The sequence below is a fragment of the Bombyx mori genome, chromosome 13, assembly GCF_030269925.1.
Source record: "Bombyx mori chromosome 13, ASM3026992v2".
NCBI lineage: Eukaryota > Metazoa > Arthropoda > Insecta > Lepidoptera > Bombycidae > Bombyx > Bombyx mori.
Window position 1 is genome coordinate 11,093,043 of NC_085119.1, and position 26,326 is coordinate 11,119,368.

At 36.8% G+C, this 26,326-nt stretch overlaps 2 long non-coding RNA genes across 2 annotated transcripts; one reads left to right on the forward strand and one right to left on the reverse strand.

The window, feature by feature from the left end:
* Window positions 1-47: 47 nt before the first annotated feature.
* LOC134199999 (uncharacterized) lies at window positions 48-26,325 on the forward strand. The gene is made up of 2 exons (XR_009974728.1): window positions 48-549; window positions 26,050-26,325. It is a non-coding gene; the product is annotated as an uncharacterized LOC134199999 (long non-coding RNA).
* On the reverse strand, window positions 16,839-21,529 carry LOC134199998 (uncharacterized). Its single transcript, XR_009974727.1, has 2 exons — window positions 20,311-21,529; window positions 16,839-19,723 (listed from the first exon to the last, which is right to left on the reverse strand). It is a non-coding gene; the product is annotated as an uncharacterized LOC134199998 (long non-coding RNA).
* Window position 26,326: the final 1 nt, after the last annotated feature.

The window sequence follows — 26,326 nt, forward strand, 5'->3', positions numbered from 1 at the left end:
AAATACATTCTTAAGATATTGTGTGGACACTGTTGGAGAGTACAGTGGGACAATAGACGAAAACAATATCTCTATTTCGAAAAGAAAATTGAAATAGCTGACAAAACACAGACTATAGAAGAATGTCAAATTTGTGTAAATAAAGATGGAAAATACAGCATATACTACTCGAAATAAATGAGTATACTGAATATTAGACATACACAAATCAAAACAATATATCGATTTCGAAAAGAAAAATGAAATAACTGACAAAACACAGACTGAAGAAGAATGTCAAATTGTGTAAATAAAGACGGAAAATACAGTGTATACTCGAAGTAAATGAGTATACTGAATATTAGACATACATAAATCCGAATCAAACATTAGCTGATTCGTAAGTAACCGGGGGATACCGACCATTTTCCGTGCAATTAGCATTCGTGGAGTGCAAGTGATGTTTGCGTTGGATGTGGCGCCGAATTAATATTCGTAGCGTTCCGGGAGGAGTGTCACGGGCAGGATGGACGCTGTTCACGCATGCCTTGACTTCAGCCAGAATAAACGGTATTTTAATTGCTAATTTCAGTTCCTTGTATTACGTAGGTATCGGCTACGCTTTTTTTTTATTGCTTAGATGGGTGGACGAGCTTACAGCCCACCTGGTGTTAAGTGGTTACTGGAGCCCATAGACATCTACAACGTAAATGCGCCACCCACCTTGAGGTATAAGTTCTAAGGTCTCAAGTATAGTTACAACGGCTGCCCCACCCTTTAAACCGAAACGCATTACTGCTTCACGGCAGAAATAGGCAGCGTGGTGGTACTTACCCGCGCGGACTCACAAGAGGTCTTACCACCAGTGCGCAAGAGATCGTGCCACCAGTAAAGCTATGCTCTGAGCCTTTTGTGCGAGTGGCACAATAGATAAATTTCCGTAGAAGTTTGTAGCTAGATTTTAGATATGAAATCGATATGAGATGTAAAAATTATATTTTGTGTAACTACTGGTGGTAAAGCGTTTCATGAGCTCTCACGGGTAGGTAGGTATCACAAACTTTTTTTTTACCGATGCAGCCTTAAAATAAATACCACTTACAGTCAGTAATTACGACAATGTCTAATGAAGAATTGACTTTGATTACACATTCCTACGTCGTGGACGTCTATTGTAAACACGTTAGTGCCTTTTGCCTTAGGAATTACGAAAATACCGGTATATGCATATCGTTTGATATAGGTACACCAACGCTATATTCTCTAGTCTGTAGTTTTTAATATTAAAAGCTTAAGATTTAATCAACTTTTATAACATAGATAGCATAGCTTAGACTAGCATAGCATAGACTTTACAAGCATAGCTCTTATACGAATTTGTTTTTAATCTCTAATTTATTTCGTATGTCGAACTCGGGAGTATACTTTTTAGAATACAAATAAAAAAAAATACTATATAAGTTAAAATGTGCTTTTAACTCAATTTTTTTTGCTTAAATTGAACTCAGGTATACAATACGTACCATCATAGCCAGTGATAACAGATTTTGAGGTTGTGAATCAAATTTTTCTTTTAGAGCTACTTTTAAAGTTTAATCCCGCGTTTTTTATTATAGTTATATTCTTTCTGTAGGTTCGAATATTTTATATTTTTATACTACGAAGACACTATAAATGTATATGCTTTATGTAAATTGAAAAATGAATGGAATATATGTAAAGTATTCGAAATATCAGAAAAACCGTAAAATTAGTTTTAATGTCTACGACTTGCGAATACGGGAGAAAACACTAAATCTTGTTTTTCATGTATCACTCCGCTAATTAGGATTACTAGAAATTATATTTATATCATGTTAAACTATATACCAAGACAATAGCGTAGAGTTCAGTGACCCGTTGATTGGTTGACAAAACAAGAAAACGATAAAAAATGATTGATCAAAACAAGAACGTTTCAATACGATCCAACGTATAATGACCATTATAATTCGTAACTGTTTAAACAAAATACCTGGAGTTGGTTCTTTCCCATCAATTGTCAGAACGACGACATAAATTTAACAGCCCTCGGCTCGGGGCCACCCTGAGATTAATGTTAGTATTAAACAAGTGACCGCTATCAAGTGTATTCGTTGTGTTCCAATGAAGTATTACTTATTTGAACCGTTTTTGTTGCAAATACATTTGAATATGCAATTTCGAAAAGGGCACATCTCTGAAAATGTAAAATGTTCATGAAATGAAAAAAAAAACTGATTATTTTCTAAAGCAGTCTAAAATTTAAAATATTAACTTTTGAGGTATATTTTAATGTTAATTAGCAATTGAAAATTACTGGAATTATTATAAAATGGGTGTAGGTAAGCCTCAAAACTACATGTATATGAAAAAACGTATTTGTCAAAATATGCGATATGTGCCCTTTTCGAAATTGCATATTCATTTATAGTTTGTATTTTTTTTTAATGTAATAATGAAACCTCGGTTTTTTGTTTTATTTTTAATGTTATGTTCAGTGCCACTGTATTTTTAAGATATTAAAATGAGGAATTTAATATTCACACACATGAGCCCATTCATCGTTTTTTGTATATATAACATTCCTTTATCGCGCATAAAGCTGTTTATTGTTTCTCTCATTAGGTACGTAGTAAATTAACCATTCTTAAACTTTTTTCGTATGCCTGTCGATTACTTTAAATCTTTTGAATTAGTTGAATCACTCATATGAAAATTAATCATATCAAAATGATGAGAAACTTAGTCACAAGTGGAAGTGAGCATATAGGTGACCGCCAATTAAACTAGTTAGTGGTCTATGTCAGACAGCTTCTGTAAGTAACGATTGTGTCTTCCGAACCAGACTAAATTCGATAACTTCCGAAACCATTGTCTCTTATTAAAAAAATCTGTATTAAATTTAATCCAAAGCGAAACCGTATACTTTTTTTTTTTTAAATTCAATTTACCAATTCACTGGTGGTAGGACCTATTGTGAGTCCGCACGGGTAGGTACCACCGCCCTGCCTATTTCTGCCGTGAAGCAGCAATGCGTTTCGGTTTGAAGGGTGGCGTAGCCGTTGTAACTATACTGAGACCTTAGAACTTATATCTCAAGGTGGGTGGCGCATTTACGTTGTAGATGTCTATGGGCTCCAGTAACCACTTAACACCAGGTGGGCTGTGAGCTCGTCCACCCATCTAAGCAAAAAAAAAAAAAATACCAATTCTCCGTTTTTGAATATAAATATTAAATTATAAGACATTAAAAACTCATATTTATTTAAATTAATTATGAATTCGTTTTTAATTCCAGCACAAGCTTAGGTTTTGTTGTAGCTACAGGTTGGGGAAGACGGTATCGATTTAAATAAGAACACAACATTTATTTATTCTTATTAAAATTACAAAAAAGAAATCTGTCAAATATACAATAAAAAATACTATTGATATAGTAAATAAGGGAAGATTTTATCAAAATTAGAGATAACGTTTGTAAATTATTATGGCTTAATAACAAGAACTCGGAACCAATAGCTTATACCTACTTTTTGAGAAGTCTTACGACGTATCTAATCTAACGGGTAAGCAGGGAAACTTAATTTCTCGGTGACAGCACACCAACAATGACACTTAATGTAATTTAATTTCCGGAAACCCTATTTTATCGCGGGATTATTTGATCAAAGGGCTAATCGAGTCCACATACATACGGTTCGAAGATAAACTTGCGACATACGGGCGGCTGTGCGTATTTATCTAATGACCCAACTATAGGGGCCTGTGGGATGCACAAACACATACACTAATAGCTCAAATTAATAATTCATCAGTCTAGTTTTCCAACTAATTAAGATTTATAAGGAACCGCACAAAAGGTTATGTTTCGCGGAATAAAAAAATACACCGAACGAAAGATTTTTTTTCCTACCTAGGCTGATAGCTTTATGAGGCTATTTCAGCGTAACCTTAACTAGTAGGTTTCACGGGGCTCAAACCGGAGTGATGCTAACACTAGCTCTAGCAAGAGCAGCGCTTTGTAGAATCTACCATCGGATCGGAAACGCGACCCAGTGAGAAGATCCGGCGAGAAACTCAGTGGGCCAAAAGAACAATAACGATATAGTAAATTTGATTGAAAATAAACGAATTAAAATATATTTTCAAAATACATCATGCACAGTGAATTGCGTAATACGGACACGTCCATCGAGGGGGTGCAGGGGTGCGGTGGAGCGGGGGTCCGGCGATATCATTAGCTACAGATGCCGCTGCCCGCTGCCCGGTGCCCGGTATAAATACATTAACTGTACCGTCAAACTGTTAAACCTCGCTTCGAAGCGTAGTTTCAAACAGATTACCCGACCGACGTTGATACCGGTACTCGGCAGTTTGAATTTTGAACGTGGAAGATATTTCGTGTTTCCTATGAAAGCACATGTAAGAGAAATTACTGTTGTATTTAATAAAAGGATGGGAATATTTTCAAGCATAATTTATGTTGGTAATCAAAAACAAAAATGTTTAACTGGGACCTTAAAAGCTGGCAATCTCTTCCTTTAAAAATATGTTTTGATGTCGTAATTTTTACCATTGCTTTGTTACGTATGTACCTACTCAGATATAATAAAAGTAGTTAGCTTATAAAAGTAGTATTTGCTTAGGAAATAAAAGTAGTATTAGAAATAAAAGTAGTTAATAAAAGTAGTATTTGCTTAGGAAAATGTCAATAAATATATTTAACCCGCTGCACGATGCTTAAACATATTGCACGGATGTGATAATCTGAAAGGTGACAATAAAAATCGATCTAATTTACAATGCTTCCCACACTGTCCCTTCCGATAGTTGAATGGTTGGATCGTTCGCATCAAAATCAATAGACAATGAAAAACAGCGGCCACTGCCTAGGATATGGGCGTCATAAAATTCTATAAACCCAATAAAAATCGTGCTCCGCGTCGGAACGTCCGCATAAAATCTCATAGTACATAAACATATCATAAGAGGGGATGTAGAACGAGTTATCCTCACAAAGAGAACTTTTTCTGAGGGATAAACTGCGGTTTACGTAGATGGTTATTTTATACAGTTGAGTCTACAGTTAACGGTTCGGATTTTTAGCGTAGAGCGTGTGGATTCGTAGCGGGCTCTACGCATTTATTCTACGTAATGTCTCTGGTTTTATAGTTCAAATGTTTGACTAAAAAACAGTTTGAATATAGATAGCTAAGTACTGTTTGTTTTTAATAGCGTTGTTCGGTTTGTTTTGGTCTTGCAATGTTTGCAGTAGTTAAAATGAGGTATAGAAAAAAAAAATGTGTGCGTGTACTAGTGTACACACGTAAGAAGTGAAACTTGTTTATGGCCTTATTTTTCGAAAAATGATCTACATGCAACTTTCTAGAAATTGGTTAAATAAAGTTAAATTAGATAAAGTTTAAACAAAAGGATTTTATTATCATAGACATGAATACAAAAAAGTTAAATTAGATAAAGTTTAAACAAAAGGATTTTATTATCATAGACATGAATACAAAACAGATGGCGCGTAACGGAAAAAAGTGACGCGTAACCGAAAAATGTGACGGTAAATTTTTTTCCAACGCCGATAAGGAAGTTTCACTTCAAAAATTAACAAAATAAAAACTGTCGGTTCACCTGGTAATTAATAAAATTATGTTTTAAAATTCATTGAAATAGTCATAATTAAAAGCAAGGTAAAAATTAGTTAAAGTAGGACAGGGCTTCATTGGATATTTGTTTATTTAAAGTCTATGTACTTAAAATTTCAACTCGAAAGTTATTGCAAGCATCAAAGTTCATTTCGACCTTATGACCATCACATAAAATTATTTACATTAAACATTCCTCATTGATCACAGTTGCAAATAAAAAATTTAAACACCGTTATATCTAAATATATTATAATACAAATTGTAATGGTGTCCAATAAAACAAGCAGTGTTTTTAAATTCTACCTTAACAAAAAAGAAAAATTTCCGATGTTGCAGAAACGAGGTGAAAACTTCGTTTCCATTTTATTTAGATCTATGATACCTTCACGTTTATTGCGATATAAATCGGAGACTAGAAATGATTTATCAGCTCATCATTTCTGGTTAGCCGTGAGTAATGTTGCAGCGTTATACCAAACATTATAAACGTCACTATACACACGTAATAATGCCGCGTTCATCATTCAGAAATTGCTTTTTGGTTTCTATCTTTTGTTGTTTTATCGCTGTTTTTTTTCTTTATTCTTACATCTTTCGTAGCCGGAATGCCTTTTTTGTATAATGTTTATTTACTACTCTCTTTAGTTAATTATTTAAATTACTGTGCGTAGTCATCAAACTTTTGTTATATAAAACAGAGTTGATGAATAATTTGTTTGTCTTTTTATCTAATCTAAACCTAATTTCATGAACAAACTCTTTATGCTCACTTTAAGAACAGTCCGCTAGCTATGCTTTTCAGTTTTAGCGACAGTGCAGCCAGCATCAAGAGTGGCTTTCATTTCCATCACTGATGGCAAATAGACTTTAGTCTATAGGCTTAGGTACTACAGAAAAAAGACTTAATATTTAAAGAAGAGGTAGATCATCTTTAAGTTAAGAAAAATATTTTTACACCCTTTGACTGCCATGTAGGTCACCGGTGTCCTACGTGGCGCACTGAAGTAATTATGTCAATTATTCTTTTCGATCTTCGTACTAAGGCGCCGGAATATTTAGTAGACTCCGGGAACGAGGAATCCGAAGATACTGAGAATGAATCTATTACTTAGAGACCTAAAATACTAAAACATACATTAACAGACAAGATAATTCAAAGTTAGATAATTCAGGCGCCTTAGTAACAAAAATCTACATGATTACTTGTCTGCGCCGCGTAGGGCACCGGTGACCCGCGTGGCAGTCAAAGGTTAAGAAAATTTAAGAGCTATTGGAGGAAAAATTACTACTATTACAAGTTTATTAGTCGTCCAAAAACAACAGTGACCGAATGTTCCTATAAGGCATATTAGCATACACATGGGACGTTCACCCTTTGTGAGGAGACAACGGGCTATTGAAATTGAAATGGATCGGATTCGAGAGGCCATCGATCACGGTGTTTGGCCTACATCTAATGGTTTTTTAATAATTCCACTTCGGACGAGTCGGTCGGTCGGTCTGTTAGACGGATTGACTTTCAACGAATGCATTGAAAGAATTACTGACACTTTATGATGATATCAAACATTTGTAGACGTTAGAAACGTTAGAAATATAAAAAAAAATGTATTTTAATTATCCAAACTAGGGACAATTGAATATTTTGAGCAAATATAAAGTGAGCAAATTCTTTGAATGTAATGATTTCTTCACGCATCTGTTTTTTTGTCTACTTATTCTAGTAGCCTATTAGTAGTAGTAGTATTCTAGTAGTAGTAGGGTTATACTAGATCCACCGAATTAGTCCTAGCAAGAGCAGTACTTCGCAGAATCTACCATCGAATCGGAAACGTGACCCACTGAGACGATCCGGCGAGAATTTCGGTAGGCCGTGTCTGAGGGTTGAATTTATTGTAACACCAAAAAAAAAAACAATGTTATAAACGTTTTTGATTCAAGTCAATCTGACTACGATGTTATCTGTGGAACGTTTCATTGTACGGAAAATGACAGCCAATTGACAGTTTTCCATTATAATTGAAAAATAAAGGTGGAGATTGAATTGAAAATCAAAAATTACGTACAGAATAATGACAAACATGGACAAAATATGTTTAATGTAAACAAACGATGAGTTTTTTCTAGATTTATATAAAATATATTAAAAACAATTAGGATACAATGAAATAACCTACAAGTCGGTATTAATTGGTTTAAAAATTGTCTTAATGAAATTGTTGGAAAGATACGAGGAGTACCTAGTTTAATATAAAAAAATACGTGTTAAGTTTTAACAACGAGTTTTCATGAACACCCTGCTTTCTACTAATGGCTACAGTGTTGAATAAGTTTCAAAACGTCAAAGCTAAAAGTTTCTCTAAATCAATAGACAGAAATAGTAAATTCTTTAAATTACCTATTAAATCAACATCTAAATAAACAGTTAACACTTAAGGTTTAACCAAACACCCAAGTATAGAGTATTATGATACGTATTATATTGTTTAACATAATATTTTATGCACCAGACAACATAGCAATATATTTAAATTAAAATGTTTCAGTCTTTGTATAATAAATAAATTATTCCGTTGTCGTGAACGGGAAGTAAGACAATAAAGGAACGAAGACAGGAATGCGAAACAGGGGAACAGACAAACCAAGCCCGCTGACCGCTATAAACAACAACTATGCGCGGTCACCTTTATATTTCATGCAAATCGCTCGGTAACAGTAAGTAAACTGTTTTCGACCATAATCGTATTTTAAGGTATAATATGGGAGCACATTTCGCAAAACATATTTTTTTTATATTTTTAGGCTTATGTTTATTTTTTGGTCGTAAAAAAATTCCAAAAGAAAGGGGAAAAACCGCCTGTGACAGCATAAAATAATCTCATTAGAAAAAATTCACTTACGCGCACAATAATGACCTCGACTCCGGCATCAAAAGACTTATCTCGAAATGTATCGCCGCGTCTATTCCCGCCATAAATGTTACAAATAACCGCGAAATGACGCATCATTAAATAATACGGCCGAGATAAGAGCAGATTAATGTGGTTTTTATATCGATACGGAACGAAACGACCCCTTGACGCATTAAAAACCGCGAGAGGAGCCGATCTACTCGATTTCAAATATCTATATTCTGACGTTATCGGTTCCAAAAATCGAATGTTAAATTTCAACGGAAATTTATTTACCATATAAATTATTCACCGCCTAATGTTCCTGCGAAGGTTTAGTTAGAAATTACACTTAGTTATTTAATATAATTTATGAGCACTCTAAATAATCCCTCACACAGTTTTCTATTCAGAATTTTTATGAGATGTTCATATTTCAAATCGACGAAACTTTGCCCTACCTAATATTGAAAGGGCAAGCATCTGTGCAGAAATCACCCGGTCACTAGAATATTGTTTTCACTATATTAGAAACGTGATCGCAATTTTTAAGAGCGAAAAAATTCTATTTGTACTCGCGTGTCTGATGTGCGCCATATTTGATTGTAGTACGAGTGTGTATACGGCTCAACAGTGTTATAAAGCGGACCGATATTGAAAAATTTTACGACGCCGATTTATTTTCGATACTGAAATTTATTCTAGATTAATGTTGGAGGATGTTTTTTGTCTTAGACATTCATATCTAAACGTTTTCCGCATTAAAGATAACTTAATACATAATACTAAAAATTTCAATAATTAAATTTTTTTTTTTTTTTTGTTGCTTTCGTGGATGGACGAACTCACAGCCCACCTGGTGTTAGGTGGTTACTGGAGCCCATAGACATCTACAACGTAAATGCGCCACCCACCTCGAGATATAAGTTTTAAGATCTCAGTATAGTTACAACGGCTACCCCACCCTTCGAACCGAAACGCATTACTGCTTCATAGCGGAAATAGGCGGGGTGGTGGTACCTACCCGTGCGGAATCCCAAGAGGTCTTACCACCAGTGAAGATGTATTATGAGTATTATTTATATATTTAGAGCTATGATAATTTTTTCATTGTTATTTATTAACAGACGAGCGCATGGCAAATATGTAGGGTGAACTCAAAAATTTTATTATATTAAGCTAGCTTGTTATCAACCTCAAATATACAACAGTGTCAATACAAACATAATTTCAATTTCTATACAGTCTGAACAATGTGAACTGAACTGAACATGTTAATATTCGTGTTAATAACTACTGAAGACGTTTATTGAATTTGCTTTGCAGGAAATTAATGTGTCGTCTTCTTAGGTTAACATGGCTGTCAATCAAAATTGTACATTTACAGAAAGGCTTATGTGTCTTCAATTAATCGAATTCGTAATTCAATATGATTTTTGGGATCTGGGTATGTCCTGGAAATGTTTAAGTGCATGCGACTATCCTTTTATAGGATAGATTTATTAGTTTTATTTATTACTTGAAATTTATTAGCGTGCCAAATCTAATAGTTACTACTTAGTGTCTGCTATTAATGATGTATTTGAGTATTCAAATACAACCTACATAATTTTGTTGCATGATTTCATAAAAAATATTGTAGTTACATTTTTATAATTGTTATAAAATTTACCTATTGCTAAATACCGGATTTAAACGAATCTAAGCAGCTTGTTTAAGTAAACGGGGAAAGGTGTAAGCTTCGTTTTTTTTAGCAATTTGTCCAAGTAAGAAACTAACTTTGATTTAACCTGTTACATTACCGCACGGGTAGGTACCACCACCCCGTCTATTTCCGCCGTGAAGCAGTAATGCGTTTCGGTACGAAGGGTGGGGAAGCCGTTGTAACTATACTGAGACCTTAGAACTTATATCTCGAGGTGGGTGGCGCACTTACGTTGTAGATGTCTATGGGCTCCAGTAACCACTTAACATCAGGTGGGCTGTGAGCTCATCCACACATCTAAGCAATAAAAAAAAATTTTTTGTTTTCAAATTTCTTTAGTAACAAAAGATAGCTTTTAATATTTAATTCACAAGGCAGCTTACGTTTCTATAGTCAGTTAAGGGATATTATATTTACTTGTAGCGAAATATTTGTGTTTCAGCTATAAATTAAGCTTGTCCGAACTTTAGACAAATTACGGTTGATTACATTGTTAGTTGAACTGATACCGAGGCCGGCTTGTTTATCGACTAGAACTTTGGTTTATTTTGTTTAGTTGGATGGATACTAGTGTATCAGATAAAAATCAATATCGTCTCATGGAGATTTAATTAAATTTTTATTGCTACCGCTTCTGACCCAAGTGATTTCACTGTTCGTTTGGTGTAAAGTTGCTACCAGAAACTGTAGACATCCTAATGGAAATGTCGCCATCCACCTTGAGACATTTTGCAAGCCATGCATATGACTGCATCGCAGCAGAAAGAAATAAGCAGGGTAATGGTGTATTATATAGAAATTCATATGGAAGCGAACAACAAACATCTATACCTAATTTAAAATTAAAACACACTCTCAATTAATTTATTGAAACTAAACCAAGAAGAGACACGGCATTTGAATTTTATAGGTTCACATTCGAAATACGCGATTTGCACGTAAGCTTTTTTCTTTAAATTGATAAAAGATGTGTATGTGTCGTGGGACACGGGATAGGAAAGAAGTTCCTTATTATAAAAATATTAATTTTAAGTTCCATTCGAGGTATAAAGAAAATAAAACTGGAGGTTTCGCAACAACCCACGGTCATTTGGTAACGTGCGAACTTATTGTGGTAAACTTCATTCACGGTTGTTTGCATAAGAGTTAGTGTATTGCGCAAACGAACGCTCTGAGATCGTTGTCAATGAATGATAAAAAAATATGTTATTTTTTGTACGTTATTACAAAGTTAAGTTGTACACTGTGTGCATTACTAATTGGTACGTTATTACAAAGTTAAGTCGTACACTGTGTGCATTACTAATAAAAATCTTACGTTACGGACGTTTTTTCCCGGTTGGGGTACCCCTCCGCATCGTCCCATAAGGAAATTCGTTCCAACAATTAAATTTTTCTTTCGGTGAAGCTACAGAGAACAGAATTTTATTGCAATACGAAATCGCGAGTTCGGTTTGCTTGAACGCAGCCAGAGAGACGTCTAAAGGAAGTCGTTGCCAGTTCCGTTCCCTCTTGTTTCCCGCTCGCAGGAAATTCCCGACTCGTAACTTCGACTCCGATGAAAGAAATACTTCGGAAAGAGTTGCCCGCTTTCTTTATTAGCCTTCGCGTTTGTTGTAATCCGTTCGTTGCGGAAATAAAATTAGTTTCCTGCTTTTAAATTGTTATTATTTTACAGTAGAAGTAGAGACAGAGTATTCTTTATTGTACACCAAAAAACAAATAAACAGTGCGATACATTAAATACGAAAAAGTACAATTGGCGGTCTTATCGCTAAGAGCGATCTCTTCCAGACAACCACAGGTGGACAAGAATCATTTGGAAACGCATTACGCGCGGTGTACCAATCCAGTGAAATATATATATGTACACATACATATACACATGCATACACAAACACACATACATACAATTAAACATAGGTGCATACATATATCCGTAAATATATATACAATTAATACACAGCTGCATATTTTTAAACATAGAACGAAGTTTTAAAATATTCAGGATTTGAGCAAGGATGTCACGGAGTGATGTGAAAATGCAGTTTTAAAAAGTTTTAATTTAATTTTTATTAAGCCCTTTCTTATTTAAATAAATAAAAATGAATTACTAAGTTTATGTTTCTATGATCAGCGATACTCTGAATAGGTCATGACCGGGTCTTAGTCTTAGAAGTCTTAGTCTAAAATCATTGGCAACACAAGAACAACGAGGCTATAGATTTAGTTACAATATATTGAGTTTTGTTTCTAAGCTTCGAATTTCACAACCAATGCTATTTCAGACGCAGACCTTGTACAGACTAAGCTTGAATCCTGAAGGCTTAGTTCGGAATCAGCCGTTATTTAATTTAAAGCCTCTCTCGCCGCCATTTACGTTTAACCCCTTAATAAATCTGCTACTTAACCGACGTCCGGAGTTCGATTCCCGGGAGTCGATCCCGAATTAACTTGTGTACTCGAAGCTGACTGACCAACGAGAATTCGGTTTAAATTATGAGTGAAAGCAATTCTGCTCCTTAATTTTATCGTAAATAATATTTTATTATTATTACCGGTGATAGAACCTCTTGTGAGTCCGCACGGGTACCTTACCACCACCCCGCCTATATCTGCCGTGAAGCAGGAATGCGTTTCGGTTTGAAGGGTGGGGCAGCCGTTGTAACTATACTGAGACCTTAGACCTTATATCTCAAGGCGGTTGGTGCATTTATATTGTAGATGTTTATGGGCTCCAGTAACCACTTAACATCAGGTGGGCTGTGAGCTCGTTCACGCATCTAGGCAATAAAATAATAATAATAATAAATTAATATTTGAAGCACATTGATCATTGATTTTTTGTTTAAATGTTGGTTCTTGTTCGATTGCAGTTCAAAAAAAGAGCATTTTTATTGACTATATGGATGTCCTTTCTGATGTTAGGTAATATAATCGTTGAAGCGTTAACGTCACCTTCTACCTGGCGACATAAGATCAAATTATTGATAGTATTGTATTATGCTTGTCACCCTCCATAAGCCAGAACACATGAATATTTCGCGCCTCAAATAGACAGAATAGTGAGTTAACAGTAATCTATATATTAATACGTGAAGGAAAAACTTTGTACCCCTTTTTACGAAAACTGCGCGGACGGAGGATTATGAAATTTCCCACACTTATAGAGAATATAGAGAAGGAGTGCAGAATGTTAATATTTTTTTAAATTATGCCTAAAAAATAAATTAAAGCAATAAAAAAAATTTACTATTAACTTAACATTACACACACTAAGTATCATGTATTTGACGCACACACGCATGCATACTATATAGTTATTGTCAAAGTTTGTTCTTGACGTCTGTGGTCAAATTGAGAATAGATTAAATATTGTTTGTCTTTATTAATATTTTTCTTTAGTGTAGTCTTGGCAAAATTTGTTATTATAGAAGTATAATAGTCTTTGAAAATAGAATCATAATAGTGTACAAACTTACAATTTCAATTAATTATAATTATAGTCGAATTTCGACTACTACGGGACCACTAGTTGATGTAATTACAAGATGTTATTCGTTAATCGTGGAAGTTGTTCGTGAACATCTAAGCACTACGCAATTCATTAGAAAAATTAGTACTTGTCTGCGAGATTTGAACATCGAAGTAGTCTTATTACGAGTGCGCTGGGTGTCTTATACTTTAGAACACGACAACTTAAACAAACATAAATTAAATTTGTTTTTGTTTATATTTGTAATTTAATTGAGTCATTTGATCAATTTTCGAACACTCATCCAAGAAATTCGAATTTCATATTTGCATAACTCTAAAATTGATATTGGAATTACGTAAAACAGTCGCGCCCAGGTCGTCAAAGACAGAACTAATCAAGAACTATGATTAATTGAATTCGAAAGTGGCTCGTGCATCGCCGGTGGGGCACCGCTCAAATCCGTTACTTAAGTAAACGTCTGCGATACAGGTTCGCTCGTCGGAATCCTACAACTTTGAACTAAAGTTTGAGATCTCAACGGAACGGATTTGACGTGGATATATTTAGAAGTTGCATTGTGAATTATGGATCTATCTACCTATCGAATTACTATTGTATTTGTTTCGATTTATATCAATCTATACTATCCATAATAATATTAATGTAGGATTGTGGAAAAAGTGTGGAACGGAGCGTTAAGATGTGAGTAAGAGAAAACGAAAAGAAAGGGAAAAGAGAATGACAGAGAAAAGGAAGATGGCGAAGACGGTTAAAAAATGGACAAGGCGTACATAATAAAAGTGTTAATTAATTTTAAATTATTATTATAACAGAAGATTTTGCAACAGTGGAAGTTTTATTTTATGCGCTGCGATCCCTATTCTACATTCATTAATGTGAACGTTTGAGAGAATTGTCTCGATCACGTAAAAATGGCTCAATGTATTTGGTTGAAATTGCGTACAGAGATAGCAAACTTAGATTAGTACATAATAATATAATACTTTGATCATGGTAAATTACATAGTCCGAGCGACTACTATAGCTAGCACTATACATAGACTATTAGGTATATACTATCGAGTCCACTATTGCTTCGACAGAAAGTGATACACGCAACTCTTTATGTCGGGATAATGCATCATGTTGTTCCTTATTTGTATATTTGTATGTTGTTTTATGTGTATTATAAATTGAATATTGGCGCGCTAAAACATGTATTATTAAAATGGATGAATACAATAATCTCTAGAGATAGCACGTCGGAATCTCAATTACCTTGAATAGACGACAATGACATGCTCCTTATTTCATTTGTATAGTAGAGAAAGCCGTTAGAGTAATTTATTAACCACTGAATCTATAGGGACTATTACCGATACTCATGATAGGAACTAAAAAGATATAGAAGAAGCTATATAGGATTGCAGGGTGATGAAAATATGGATGAATGATGAAGAAGTAGCTTGAGGAGACCTAAGCCAGAAATCATGTTTTCTGATTAATAGCAACAGCAGCATGATCCTCAATTCATAATAATCAGTATGACTATTTATCATGAGATAGACATGACCCTAGTTTTTTATAACTACTATGGCCAAAATTCCTTAACTTAGCCTTAATCATCATTATCCTGCCCTTCTCCCAGTCACCTGGGGTCGGCGCAACATGTTTTCTCCGTCCATACTCTTCTATCATATACCATTTCTTCGCTCACTCCCCTCTTACCCATATCGTCTTTCACGCAATCCATCCATTTCTTCTTAGGTCTACCTCTTTCTCTATATCCTTCCACATTCATAGTTAACACTGTCTTACCAACCTCATTTTCATTTCGTCTCATCACATGTCCACACCATCCCAAACGCGCACTTCTCAGCTTCTCTGTCACAGGTGCCACTTTCAGACTTCCTCTAACATATTCATTCCGTATTCTATCCATTCTCGTTATTCCACACATCCATCGCAAATTAACTTAGCCTGAATATATTCTCCTTAATTACCACCCCTAACACCATATTTAATAAATTTCTTTGTTGATAGGAGAAGTCAGTCCGTAGGTATCGTCCTGTCTATTTCTACTTCCAAGCAGTTGTGTGTTATACTAGGTATGCGGCAATTATATATTCCGGTGGGAATGATGGAACAGTTATTACGAAATATAACTATGACAATTACAACACCAAACCAAGTAGACCGTGAATTCATATGATTCAAAGAAAATAATCTAAAATCTTTCGTGTGATCAGTCAATTAAAAACAGTTTTACAAATTCGAAATATAAAATGAATCGATATTAACAATTCAAATAATAAATATGATGTACGTCAGAGTGGTAAATATAATTAATGGATAATAGATGTTTGCACAAACATAAGTCACGTGGGGCGCAGTTGGTAGGTTTCAAACGAGGGTCGGCCACAAGTGGGACCTCGCCTTAAGTTTTTGATAGTTTGAACGGCTTCAGTATTTACTGGTTAAGTTTGGGGTCAGTCGGGAAGTTAGGTGTCTCAAGGGATAGAGTGGCGTGGACAACCTAGTCTAGTAGGAGTTCATTGTGAACAGAAATTTGAGACTTTTAGTTTGGTCAATAATGAATATTCACCGTAGAGATAGCATCGATGTTATTTAAGTTACCTTTTACAAAAACTGAAACAAATTACTGCGTGACTCAAATATACAGGGTGGTGATTTTTCCTTTCTACCCAATTTACTAATAAAATATAATTTAATTTAGCACAAATTATTTTTTCGCCTATAAAAGATCGTCTAGAGTTCTCCATAACCACTTCGCAACATTTTTTATATAATTCTTCTTTAGATAATTTTTTGCATATTATTTGAATCACAAACATTTGTTATTCTTTATAATTTTTTCCAAAGTTTTTATTACCTTGTCTTATATTACTTCTATTTTTTCCATTACTATGTAGTTTTTAACAATGCTTGCTTATAAAATTTGAATTATAAGAAGACTTTTGAAATTATAATGCAATTAACAAATCCCATAGCTCTGGCACGTTTTGGTGCAATATCCAATTTTATACATATGTAAGCTTGAGGGTAGATATTATCTTGTTGAACACCAAGTAAAACGATGTCACTTTTTGATTCCTGATTTAATCAACAATATGTTATCTTAACAATTCACTTTAACACTTGTCCAACTTTAACCAGTACGTACAACAGTCACTGAATCACACAACGTAACAAGGATATAGTAAGTGCACCAGGCAAGCGCAGTCCAACGAATGTTCATTTCAAGGCACGTTCCGCCTTTTTATACTAGCCGGCGCAGCTGGCTTATGAGTCACTTCTGTTGCAGCTGTTGTTTACGAGTGGAACGACACGGCCGGCGCGCCTGGCTTGTGTGAGTCACTCCTATTGCACGTGCTATATAACATAAATATCGTTAACGCCGTCACGGCCATACTGACGTGCGCTCGTCCTCGTGCGCGCATTCTTATGGTATGTCTGTGAACAACAAACGTGTTCGTTCATCCTGGATGCAACTTAAAACGTGGTCTATGATATTAACAATCTAGTACGGTTCGGTTCGCATAATTCTTCAGAAAATCCTATACTGGCTATAAATAACCTTCAGACTGCTTACATACCTGGGCCAGTTCATTTAAAACTCTTCAGGTATGTAAGTATGTCCCTTTTAACTTAGACCGGAATTGTTATCCCTTCAGTTTTTCGAACTGGACCGGATAATGCTAGACCGAATCGCAATCCCTGTAGCTAATTGTTGTGGCTAATCTGGATGAAAATCCCTATAGCCAAGCCATTGGACCGGACAGACCCTTCAATGACTTCACACTTTCTTTTTTTTTTTCCTCTTTTTTTTTTGCTAGTCCGGATTAACATCTCTAGCCACATACAATTCTCTTTTTTTTTTCTTTTTTTTTTTTTAATCTGCGTGTACGGTAGCGTTTGTTAAAACATTTCTTAAACCAGAACATTTATACGGAATTTCTTCAGAAATAGTGCGAGACCGACCATCGTTTTCTACATTTCCAACACCTGCACCTGAGGTGCCTGAGCTTACAGACATTGTATCACTACCCACAGACTATGTTTGCTGTATCGCTATTTGCGGACAAAAATGTCGCTTCTATTGTCAGTGTTACGGCCTGGCCACGGGGATCGGCGGTGCGAACAGCGAAGCGGTGGGCGAGGCGACCATTCGCGCAGCACCGTTTGCAGGCCACGGGTACTCACGTTCGCCGCCGCGACTAGTAAGGAAGTCCGACAGCGAAATGTCTATATCGAAATTATCTCGATATTGCTTACAAATTAATAGTTTTTTGGTTCAGGACCTATTATTTGGAAAAGATTGTGAAGTACATGATTTGAATAAGAATCGGAGTATACCTATAGATGGAGAATTCCACAAGAAGTACGAGAAATACTTTGGGTGGCTAGACTTCCAAATAGCTGGTCTAGCTAGTATTTCAGCTATTTTATTTTTTTATTGCTTAGATGGGTGGACGAGCTCACAGCCCACCTTGTGTTAAGTGGTTACTGGAGCCCATAGACATCCACAACGTAAATGCGCCACCCACCTTGAGATATAAGTTCTAAGGTCTCAAGTATAGTTATAATGGCTGCCTCACCCTTCAAACCGAAACGCATTACTACTTCACGGCAGAAATAGGCAGGGTGGTAGTACCCACCCGTGTAGACTCACAAGAGGTCCTACCACCAGTAATTACGCAAATTATTATTTTGAAGATTTCATTTTTATCACACGATGTTATTCCTTCACCGTGGAAATCAATCGTGAACGTTGAGTGTTGTTGAGTAAGTATTTCATTACAAAAATTGGTACCCGCCTGATATTCGAACACCGGTGCATCGCTCAACACGATTGCACCGGACGTCCGTTAGGCCACGACGACTTTAAAAATATAAAATAAAAAATAAATAAAAAATATAAAAATTTCGGCGTTAATTTTTCGCGGCGAAAACAACTAAACTCATTTAATCACTGTACTATTCGCCGCGACTACCGCTCGACTCCGTGGCTCGCGCCGTCTGTATTCATGCATTTGTTTTGCTCGCCCGCCGCATCGCGCGATTCGCTCGGTACATTTCGCCGGTCGCTTCGCCGGTCGCCGGTGCGCGTGGCTTGTTAGGTACATTTCTATGCGCTTGTTTTAGTCGCTAGACGCTTCGCCGTTCGCACCGCGCGAATATTCGCATCGGCGAATGTCCCGTGGCCAGGCTGATAGAGTCGTCATCATTAAGATCAGTTTCATGAACAAGATTAATTAACCCATCTGTGTACGCCGTCACGTCATCGTCTCTATAATTTTTTAGAAATTTCTAGTAGGCCTGACGGGCCTCGAGGCACTTCGCGTAAGTTTTCATGGGGAATTTTGTACACTAGAACCATTTACATGTCTCAACTTATACCTATCGTTTTCCAAAACTGCAGATGATTGAAAGATTACTGGTGGCCCGGAGGCCTTTCCCGCTTCACCAGGACGGGTGGGCGAGCAAAGGCTCAGCCAAGAGGGGTGGGATTTGCTAACAACTGCCCGAGCGCCTCCGCAGGAGACCTAACAACTCAAGAGCAATTGCTTCGCGAATGAATCTACTACCGGATCGGAATCGCGACCCACTGAGAAGATCCGGCGAGAAACTCAGTGGGCTGATGCATGGGTTAGGTTGCACGTCGACCTCTTTGTCGAGTTCGACGAGTACGATTACTGGGGTTCCTCAGCCTACTCCTAGTGTTAGAGCTGAAGGTATCTAATGCAAGAGTTATTGGATCTGATGGATCCGTAAGGACGTGTCTAGGGTGACTACGGTGACTTGTTCATGAAACCGCTTACCATTGAATAAATTACTATGGCTTTGTTTTATAAGACTACATTCTGACCCTGAATGGAACATAAAGGGGGAGCCAAAACCACTTATCTGTAACACACTGAAGCTCTGGAACACACGTTGACGTCTCTGGTTGGACCTGCCACAGCACCTGGAGCAGTGTCGTTTTTCTTCTTGTAGCGCATGGAGCACCCAGAAGCTACATGGCTCGCATCACCGCACACGTAACAGCCGATTTGCAGGCGAGAGCCGGGCGCCCACGGATGAGGAGGTTGTTCAGGTTTTGCAGGCTGTATTTTTGTGAGGCAAGTAGCAGCTCGAGCCTTAAGCGAATGTGTGAGAGTCAAAATTAAATCGACACCATCCAATACTTCAACTACTTTAAACGGCCCTTTAAACTTCGTTCTAATTTCGTTTGATTATGCTCTTCGTATTAATGTGTGGACGAGCTCACAGCCCACCTTGTGTTAAGTGGTTACTGGAACCCATAGACATCCACAGCGTAAACGCACCACACACCTTGAGATAGAAGTTCTAAGGTCTCAGTATAGTTACAACCGCTGCCCCACCCTTCAAACCGAAATACACCACTGCTTCATGGCAGAAATAGGCAGGGTGATGGTACCCGTGCAGTCGATGGCACTATACGGAGCACCCGTCTGGTGCCACGTCCTTACCCACGAGAACGTCGCCGCGCTGCGACGCCGGCAGCGCGCGATCGCAGTTATTCAATGATACCTCACAGTCTCCTACGAGGCGGCGCGCCCTAGCGCAAGTGCAGCCGGAGCGCGGGGGCTCCAATATCGGCAGTCCGTGCTGGAGGCGTGGTCTCGTCGTTTGGCGGACCCGTCAGCCGGCCTCCGTACCGTCGAGGCGATCTGCCCGGTTCTCGCGGACTGGGTGGGCCGCGACCGCGGAAGTCTCACCTCCAGCTACCTGTGCAGACTCACAAGACATTTTACCACCATGCAAACTTCTTACCGCAACAAATCTTACCAGCCACCACGCAAACTACAATTTTACGGGTTCCACCTCTCTTACACGATGTTACTCCCACACTGAGGAAGCCAACCGCGAACACTTGTCAAGCACGCACAAGCACGCACTTCACCGGAAAAACCTGCATCCGCCAGCGGAACCCGAACACCGCCGCATCGCCAGACACGAACGCACCGGACGTCTTATCTTACAGGTCACGACGACTTCAGATGTGTCAATTTTTCTTCCCCACGGAAACTTGCTTGCTTCCTTGTTTGCTTGCTTGCTGGAGCCCGAAGTCATCGAACGTGTAGTGTTATTGGTATTGAATCGAGTAGATTCTAAAATTTCAGCGACAATTCACAGTCTCATGTCCTGGTTTACTGTACTAGTGCCATGTAACTCTAGCAGTAGTCATTGGCTTAAAAACGATTCGTGTCGGAACTACCCACTCGTCATGACAGATCCATTATTGCGATCGAAGTTTCACTTGAGATTTGCACTTGCCTTAATTTCTTGCAATAGCTTGTTACGTGTTGTACTTGTTATGTGATAAGTCGAGAGTCAACTGGGCAACATGAGCCAGGACGTAAGATGTGACGATTTCTTCGTGGCTCAGATCTTCCATCGAGGTAACAGAGACGTTATTACACGACTTACGTATGCTGCATTCACGCTCTTGTGGCGTACCACTACTAGTATTCTGATCTGCATCATGTTTTTTTTGCTGTACTTCGAACATGTTCAAACACGTCACGCCAGTGAGAGTAGAGTCCTGATCTCACTTCTGATGTAAGCTTGAGGGTAGATATTATCTTGTTGAACACCAAGTAAAACGATGTCACTTTTTGATTCCTGATTTAATCAACAATATGTTATCTTAACAATTCACTTTAACACTTGTCCAACTTTAACCAGTACGTACAACAGTCACTGAATCACACAACGTAACAAGGATATAGTAAGTGCACCAGGCAAGCGCAGTCCAACGAATGTTCATTTCATTTTTTTGTTTTTTTTTTTATTTCCCTACCTATACTCTAAGGCACGTTCCGCCTTTTTATACTAGCCGGCGCAGCTGGCTTATGAGTCACTTCTGTTGCAGCTGTTGTTTACGAGTGGAACGACACGGCCGGCGCGCCTGGCTTGTGTGAGTCACTCCTATTGCACGTGCTATATAACATAAATATCGTTAACGCCGTCACATACACAAAGTTTCACAGTTACCAGTTGAGGCCGGTCACGTTTTGGCAATCCGTCATCGAAGCGACATCCGCTTCGTCGCCCGTTGCAACTGAGGTTCTCCACTGCGCTGTGTTCGCAAGGGTTACGTGGTGAATTCACAATTTTCTTTTTGATCTAGGACTGAGAGAAAATAATTCTTATTCTCTCGTCTATAGCTAAGATATGTGATGGTTTTCTGATATCACTTTTTGTTGAGATCGTAAACGCCCGTACGGGGTTGATCTTCAACAAAGCGTATGTTTATATTATTATGTACTCTGTGGAGTGATGTTATGAATCTCATTGTTCGAAACTTCTGTGTGTGCGTGCGATTATTTTTTAAATTATTGATCAAGTCATTTAGTCTTTTGTTAGGCACCTTATTTTTTACCAATATAAAGGAAGAGGTAGACCTAAGAAGAAATGGATGGATTGCGTGCGTGAAAGACGATATTTGTAAGAGGGGAGTGAGCGAAGAAATGGTATATGATAGAGGAGTATGGAAGGAGAAAACATGTTGCGCTGATCCCAGGTGACTGGGAAAAGGGCAGGAGAAGGATGATGATATACCACTGCAGTTTAGTGAAGAGGCTTATGCAGATGTTTATATGATTTTTAATTATTGAAAAAACTTGAACTCTGAGAAACAATATTGACAATCTTTCATTATTATACTGAAGAAGGGTCTGCGACCACGCCTCATGAAGTGTAGTACATTAGTATTATCTCAGATTTCGTGGCTCTATTATTAAATTAATGAATAATGAACTGTAACAAACACTTCACTGTCCAGTTCCGATCACGTCCCGTGTTCGATGTAATGACTGTTTGTTTAGGCTGAGTCCATACATTCTCACAAACGATATGTTGACGCACGTGACATTAGCTGAATTTGAAGCGAACTGATCGTATTTAATTAGTATTTGATTATCATTACTGCCAAATAGAAATTGTTTTATTTATTAGTGTGCAGTGATGAAGTACGTATGATGAGGTAGCGAGATCGGTTGTGAGTTTTGTGCTTATTATTAAAATTATTAAATTATATTAACCAAAGTTCTAATGTAGTAGTGCCGTGATATGAGGTTGAAATATCCTTCAACTGAACCCACACTTTGAACCGATATAAAGGATTGCTTCGCAAAAGAAATAGGCGGGGTAGTGGCGCCTACCCCACCCTCAGGTGGGGAAGTGTGGTGCAGCCGTTGTATTGTAAAATCTGAAACCTTAGACCTCATGCTTCAAAGTCGGCGGCGGCATTAACGTTGTTGATCTCTATGGACTCCGGTAACCACTAAGTGGATGTTTAAGACATAAAAAGCATCCGAGATTTCAAGCTTGTAGTCCCATCAGTTTTAGTTCTGCGTTGATATGTTATTCAATCAGGTTAACTAACTATACGTATTTAAGTAGGCCAGGGGTAGGCGAAATTCGACTACAGACTTTAACAATAAACAAAATAGTATTTATGCGTGTGTGTGTGGCAAATACATGGCAGTGTGTGTAATGTTTTCTTTATTGGTTTAATGTATGTTTTTTATGCACTCTTTCTCTATATTTTCTATAAGCATGGAAAATTTCATACTCCTCCCTCCGCGCAATTTTCGTAAAAAAAGGTACAAAGTCTATGCTTCACGTATTAATACTCGTATATAGATTAGATTAATATAGTGTGGCTGTCAAATAAAATAGTTTGTTTTCAATGACACTGAATGTACCGTGTGCGTATGTATTGATACAAATTTTCATAACTTATTTAACATTATTTATGTCCATAAATTTATTGTTATCTTAGAAACACCTTAAAATTAAACAACAGTAGGTACCTACCGCAATATTGATGATACCGCAAACAAAATGATACAATATTTTATTAAAAAGGTAAAAAATTACACGATTAAAATCTCCTAAAATAATATCTTTATACGAATTAAATTGTATCGTCCGATTTAATTGTCATATAAAATATTATTTTAAATAAAAAATATTTCACCTTTCTATTCTGTTTAAGCTTGGTCACGTAGAAGGACAGTCGAGTGCAAAATCTGCGATGATAATTCAAATAAATAAATTTAAGCAAAATTATTTTAGACATGTTTCTTATTATGGTTTTATTAATAAACTAAAGTTACAAAATGTAATTGCCATACTAATTTATGGTTTAATTTCAACACTATATTTTAATATAACAATCACAATATACGTATGAGTCGTTAATAAATAAACACTACATATGTATTTTTGTTGTTGTTGATGTAGACAAATAGTCGAGCTCACGAGAGTCCATAGACATCAATGACTACGTAAAGGCTAAACCAGTAATTTGAGACATAAAAACGAAGTCTCAATCGTATGTTATAAAGTATTTATTTAAGCTGAAAACCAATCGACACAACTGGTTGTTTATTATCTACCATACATGCGGACGCACGGCTAATATAACGTATCGAGTATTTTTGCAGAATTCCGAATAATATTCAGGATTTTTCGTCACGACAGTCCAATGTGAACGGCAACTGAGTCAGCGAGTGACCGACGGTAACAAATTCAGACGGCAGCCGCAAACGCGTGTTGTTTTAGGCCGTAGATAAACAAGGTGCAGCGTGACCGGTGCTAATACTGTGTTTGCTTTAGATATTTATTGTATGACCGCCCACTCGACTTGCTCACACACCCGAATAATTAGCTCGTTATAAAACGCGTATCTGTTAGGTATTTAATTTATTTGACATTTTACACGCGACAGTACGTGTATACTGGCAAAACGTTAAATTGTTTTGTTTTGAATTTTTGAGCTCGTAAACAAAAAAGCCTTTGCTGTAAAATTATTGAAATTGGAAATGAGAGGAAGGAAGAAATTAAATATCAACACGTCTGCTATATGCTTAGGCTGTTTGTACCCTCACAGAGCATCAGGCTCGTAATCTAATAGACCTCGTCGAGGTATCGTAACGATGAAGCGTAATACCGTAACCAGATTATGGTGACCGCCGCGCCGGTCTGCGCCACTTAATCGGGCCGCAAATTAATGACTTGGTCATTAGACGAAGGATCGATAATCTTTTGATACTGTCTAACGAAAAAGTGGAATGATGAATATCATTTATTTTATCTTTTAACTAATGATTTTCATGTTTTCGTTAATTATTTTATTGAAGTTTATTGGTACGCGAGCTAACCGCTCACTGGTGTGAAATGATTACTAAAATTCATAGACGAGATTTGAGTTCGATATGTCCGTTTTGTTATATAATGTTTGTCCCACCTTTTAAATCGAAGCCCATGAATATTTTATTATAGAAGATAGTGGTACATATTAGTATGGACACACGGTACGCCCTATCAGAACCTATGTACGTAATCGCATTGAAAGACTAATTAGAGATTCTACGTTTGTCGTCTAATTGGTTACGAAAACACCACCACGAAAGATCATGAAATGAATTTAAACGCAAAATACTAAATTAGGCACTAGAAGTGTACTTCAAAATTTTACTAAAATATGAATAAAACCTGATCTCCATTAGAAATTCAATTCATTAATAAGATTTTAGCTTCATGGGGATGCGACCTTAGATGTGCCAGATCCTCAGGAGGGGGCAACATTGTGACAGATTAAGGCCAGTAACTAACACTATAATTTATAACAGAACCCATACATACATTTCCCATTCGTCTCCAGTGGCGGACGTAATTAACTAAGGGTTTAATGACCCTGCCTAATTGGAGCCTAAGATTTGGAAGCCATTGTCTTACATATTCATAGAGGTACCTTAGAGGGCAGGTGGGTGTAATTTATTCAAAGGATACGGACATGCAAATAGCTGGAATATCGTTCATGTTGATGTCAGATTTGAGTGAGAATTATTGCGGATTGGTTCGTAGGAGTAACGGCCTCATCATAAATTATTATTCGTATCACTGTGGTATTAATAAAGTAATATTATGTAAGTCAGTATTCGAAGGGCTTATGCTTATTATTCTTGTTATTAATACGTAAGGTTCCAAACAAAAATATATGTCAAAGCATTTTGTTAAAGTCCAGATAAAAGAGTCCACCATGATTCAAAAATTGAATTATAGGTCCAATAAAACTTACAAAGCTTTAAGATCACTAAGTTCTAGAGCGACGTTTAGTTAAATTCAGTAGGTACCTACTCAAATTACCTGAAAAATCATACGATAAATTTCATACAAATAATGAAGTAAATTTTCAAGGAGATTGAGGCGATGATAGATTTTTTTAAATACTTTATGAGCCTCTAATTATTCCAGTCATAGCCAGACAAGAACGAACTCGAAAGAGGGTTTCGACGTGTGTGTAATGACGTCACATTACTAATTCAATACGCAGCGAAGATGTGAAAATTTCCTATGATCCAAACAAAGGAGTGAAAATTTAATGAGTACTTTAAATGAAATTCACTGAAATATTCCTGTTGTTCGTTGGTTTGTGAATTTTTTAATTACTCTATGAATTTCGTTGTGCATTTGTTCGGCACAACGTCGATCTTGATAAACAAAAAGTATGTATAAAAGAAGCAAAGTAAAG